The 5,394-nt window shown below is 47.9% G+C and overlaps 1 non-coding gene across 1 annotated transcript; it reads right to left on the minus strand.

Moving 5' to 3' along the window:
* Positions 1-4,995: 4,995 nt before the first annotated feature.
* On the minus strand, positions 4,996-5,078 carry trnal-cag (transfer RNA leucine (anticodon CAG)). The gene has a single exon. It is a non-coding gene; the product is annotated as a tRNA-Leu (tRNA).
* Positions 5,079-5,394: the final 316 nt, after the last annotated feature.

Raw genomic sequence — 5,394 nt, forward strand, 5'->3', positions numbered from 1 at the left:
GCGCTTGGCGTGTTCAGTGTAGGTGACCGCATCCCTGATCACATTCTCCAGGAAAACCTTCAACACCCCGCGAGTCTCCTCATAGATCAAACCCGAGATCCGCTTGACCCCGCCACGGCGAGTCAGGCGGCGGATTGCTGGTTTGGTGATGCCCTGGATATTATCACGAAGCACTTTGCGGTGCCGCTTTGCTCCGCCTTTGCCCAGTCCTTTCCCTCCTTTACCTCTGCCAGACTTTCTTTTATTAATTTCCAAAATATACTTTATTCATTAAAATCTGTAAAAAAAATACATTACAAAACAGTTCCCAAAAGCACCAAGTCAAACAATACAAAGAGTGCAAAGGAGATCAGTTTCCTTCAATACAGGAGTGAGTTGCCTCACAACCCTTCCATTTCATTGTCATGCCATGTACATTTTACAGCAAACAAATATTTTCTGGCTACAGTTCGAGTGGTTTCCCATGGATCCGGCCCCTCAGTTCAGCTTGGTGAGGGGACCTTACACAGTGGTCTTTCCACATTGAGCCTTTGCTGCGGCTGCCCCAAGTTTTAGTGCGTCCCTCAGCACATAGTCCTGGACCTTGGAATGTGTCAGTCTGCAACATTCGGTCGTGGACAACTCTTCGCACTGGAAGACCAGCAAGTTTCGGGCAGACCAAAGGGCATCTTTCACCGAATTGATAGTCCTCCAGCAACAGTTGATTTTTATCTTGGTGTGCGTCCCTGGGAACAGCCCACAGAGCACAGACTCCTGTGCTACAGAGCTGCTTGGGATGAACCTCGACAAAAACCACTGCATCTCTTCCACACCTGCTTTGCAAAGACACATTCCAGAAAGAGGTGGGCAACGTCTCTTTTCCACCACAGCCACCTCGAGGGCCGCGTGTGGATGGGGTGAGACTTCGGGTGTGCAGGAAGGATCTGACAGGGAGGGCTCTTCTCATCATCAGCCAGGCTACATTTTGGTGCTTGTTTGAAAGTTCTGGTGATGAGGCATTCTGCCAAATGACTTTGGACTTCTGCTCAGGGGACCATCCGACAGGATCCACCATCTTCTTTTCCCGTAGGGCCTTGAGGATATTCCGTGCAGACCACTGCCTGATGGATTGGTGGTCAAAGGTGTTTTTCCACAGAAACTTTTCCATGAAGGATAGGCAGTACGGCACAGTCCAACTGGATGGAGCATTCCGCGGCAATATGACCAGGCCCATCCTTTGCAACACCGGGGACAGATAGAACCTCAGCACGTAGTGACACTTGAAGTTTGCAAACTGGGGATCGACACACAGCTTGATGCAGCCGCACACAAAGGTAGCCATAAGGATGAGGGCGACGTTGGGTACATTTTTCCCGCCCTTATCCAGAGGTTTGAACATCGTGTCCCTCCGGACTCGGACCATTTTGGATCCCCAGATGAAGCGGAAAATGGCTCAGGTGATCGCCACAGCGCAGGAATGCGGTATGGGCCAGACCAGCACCACGTACAGCAATGTGAGCACCTCGCCCTTGATGACCAGGTTCTTACCCATAATGGAGAGAGATCGCTGCTCCCACATGCTCAGCTTATGTTGTACCCTGGCTACTCGCTCCTTCCAGGTTTTGGTGCACATCCCAGCCCTTCCAAACCATATCCCCAGCACCTTCAGGTAGTCTGACCTAACGGTGAAGGGGACAAAGGATCGATCAGCCGAGTTCCCAAAGAACATGGCCTCGCTCTTGCCGTGTTTAACATTGGCTCCCAAGGCCAGTTCGAGCTGGTCGCAGATGCTCATCAGTCTGCGCACAGACAGTGGATCCGAGCATAAAATGGCGATGTCATCCATGTACAGGGAGGTTTTCACCTGAGTGCCTCCGCTGCCTGGGATTGTCACCCCTCTGATGCTCGCATTCTTCCTAATAGACTCAGCAAAGGGTTCAATACTGCAAACAAACAAGACAGGGGAGAGAGGACAGCCCTGTCTGACTCCAGATTGGATCGGGAAACTTTCTGATTCCCACCCATTGATTGAGACTGCACTACTGATGTTTGTGTAGAGTAGTTTGACCCAATTGCAGATTCCCTCCCCAAACCCCATTTTGGAATGCACATCCATCATGTAAGTGTGCGATATCCTGTCAAAAGCCTTCTCCTGGTCCAGGCTGATGAGGCAGGTGTCCACCCTCCTGTCCCGTACATAGGTGATCATATCCCTGAGTAGCGCAATGCTATCAGAGATTGTCCTGCCTGGTATAGTATAGGTCTGATCAAGGTGAATCACCAACTCCAGAGCAGACTTGAATCGACTGGCTATGACTTTTGACAGAATCTTGTTGTCAGCATTAAGCAGTGAAATGGGCCGCCAATTTCTTATTTCTGTCCTCTCCCCCTTCCGCTTGTCGATGAGGGTGATGATGCCTTTCCTCATGGATTCTAACATACTGCCAGCCTGGAGCATACTCTTGTTTACTGCCAGACAAGTTGATTCTTGCCTCAAATCAGTGCACAATAAAAGAGACTGATTCCGTCATTCTCCTTTTTATACAGGCCACCCGGACCTGGCTGAGAATGGCAGAGAGAGAGCAGGAAGGGGAGGAGACAGAGTGAAGATTGAACAGAGAGCAGATGGGGAGGAGACACCCAGAGTGACAGACGGAGAGAGAACGGCCCCTCATCTTTCAGCTCCACCTCCAGTTTCCTCCGGGCTGCCAATTTCAAACCCTTGATTAACAGTGGAACCGAAACCCAGCTCTCCACACAAAGCCTTCCAGACTCGGTCTTCATAGTCAAGGCTTTCCAGAAAGCCGGAGCTTTTAAATATGGTCCCGATGCAATTAACGCTCAGTAATATTCCCACCTAAACACAGTCCATTATATAACAAGAAACCTCCTCAGTAACATCACCATTTCCACACACATCCGCTTCCAGCAGTTTACAGCACCTTGCTGCAGCTGCTTGGGGAATCTCCTGTGTTAAGATTGGAGTTGGAAAGCGGCCTTTACCCGGCAGTGTTATTGTCTCACACTGAATCTGCTGGACATCCTGTTCTCTTTATTGCGAGAGAGAAAGCACGGATTTAGGAAATGTTCATTTGAAATGATCTCTATTGAGAACGAGCCCGGCCGTGGGACAGGTATTCCAGTGCAAAGAGCTGTCCATGACCGAGTGTTGCAGACTGGCACATTGCAACGTCCAAGACTATGTGCTGTGGGACGGCATTAAAGCTTGGGGAAGCCACCATGGAGACTCAATGGGGAAAGGCTGCAGTCGAGGGCCCGAGTAGGCCATAGTACAGTGAGGGGCTGGAACCCGTGTAAAACCCCTCGGGCTGTTTGCACCAGAGAATGTTTGATGTGTAATGTAAATACTGTAAATATAACCTGTGCAGGCAGGGATAGTGAGATACATCATGTACATTATTGAAGGAAACTGATCTGTATTGTTCCTGATGTAATATTAAATTTGAACTGCTTTGCAATGTAATTGCACAAATTATACGAATAAAATACATATTGTGCAAAAGAAAGCAGCTTTCCTGTCAACACACACCTTGTCTCAGGGCACAACTTTCCTGTGATCTTGTCATACCCAACTTCGCTCTATATCTTCTGACACACACACTTTACAGTCTGTCATTTCCAAAAACAAGCATTCTAAAATCAAAAGACCTTTTGTTTATTTCTCCTTTCTTTTCATTTCTCCTCTATTCTTCTCAATCACTCCCTTCAACAGTCCTATTCAGATCAAGGTGGAATGTGAATAGTGTCACAACTCACCTGACACTATTATTACCCTTCTTTTCTCTTGTCTCATTCAATGGGAAAGTTTTATTCACCAGTCTGTTGCTGTTTTACACTCTTGCCATACCATCTGGTATTGCATCCATCTGAATTCTGTGCTTTCATGGCCTTACATATCTTTTCCTCTTCTGGATGATTTGTTTGCTTCAGTTCCATTCAACCAGGCTGGACCACAGGGAAGCTTAGAACCTTTGCCTTGGATGGGTCCACGTTGATCCATTACATTCAGAATCACCTCCTTGAAATAACTCCATAGTACAACTACAGTAACCACACAGAATCTGCTTCAAACAGTCCTCCACATTTTATCTGTTCTGACTGTCAACACCTCCAGCTCTTTTGTTTAAGTGGAACCCATCAGGTTTGTATAGGCTCCTTCTATTCTGAAAGCTGTAGCACTGGTTCAGGGAATTCAGCCCTGTTTCTCTACTCGAAAGGATCAGCCATGCTTGATCTGCCTCGTATTTTGCTTTTATTGCAACGTTACAAGACCTCCAATCCTCTGGCACCACACCTGTATCCAGTGAGGGATTGGAAAATGATGGTCAGACCTTTCACTGTTTCTTAAAAGCAAAATACTGCGGATGCTGGAAATCTGAAACAAAAACAAGAAATGCCGGATTCACTCAGCAGGTCTGGCAGCATCTGTGGAAAGAGAAGCAGAGTTAACGTTTCGGGTCAGTGACCCTTCTTCGGAACTCCGAAGTTCCGAAGAAGGGTCACTGACCCGAAACGTTAACTCTGCTTCTCTTTCCACAGATGCTGCCAGACCTGCTGAGTGAATCCGGCATTTCTTGTTTTTGTTCCACTATTTCTTCCTTGGCTTCTTTCAACAGCCTGGGGTACATTTCATCTGGTCCTGATGATTTATCCACATTCAAGGATGCTCATCCCATGAAGACTTCCTCTCTCCTTAAGTTATCTCGTCCAATACGTCACACTCCTCCTCCTTAATAACAATATCTGCATCACCCTCTCATTCGGGAAAACAGCAAAGTATTCATTAAGGATATTGGCAACATCTTCCACCCCGAGACAAAGGTTACATTTTTGATCTTTTATGTGCCCTGCTGTTTGTTCAGTTGCCTCTTACTCTCATGTTTGAATGCAACATCTTTGGGTCCATTGTTATTTTGTTTGTCCATGTTCTTTCATGCTTTTTCTTTGCTTTTTGCCGCTGCTCCCAAACGCCTCCAGTTCAGTCAAAACACAACTTGTCAGAAGTGGAATTCGAACTCACGCCTCCAGTGGAGACTGCGACCTGAATGCAGCGCTTTAGACCGCTCAGCCATCCTGACTGCCTGCGATGTATTACCACTGCTAAGGAAATTATTCATTCTTTGTGAAAGTATTTGAGAGATTGTGGAAATGTCTGGAAGAGGAAAGACCGGTGGGAAAGCTCGGGCCAAGGCCAAGTCTCACTCCTCCCGGGCTGGACTGCAGTTCCCGGTGGGCCGTGTTCACAGGCTCCTGAGAAAGGGTAACTATGCTGAGCGTGTGGGTGCCGGAGCCCCGGTCGATCTGGCTGCTGTGCTCGAGTATCTGACCGCTGAAATCCTCGAGCTGGCCGGTTACGCGGCCCGGGACAACAAGAAGACCCGCATCATCCCCAGA

This window comes from Heterodontus francisci, unplaced genomic scaffold, assembly GCF_036365525.1.
Source record: "Heterodontus francisci isolate sHetFra1 unplaced genomic scaffold, sHetFra1.hap1 HAP1_SCAFFOLD_61, whole genome shotgun sequence".
Taxonomy (NCBI): Eukaryota; Metazoa; Chordata; class Chondrichthyes; order Heterodontiformes; family Heterodontidae; genus Heterodontus; species Heterodontus francisci.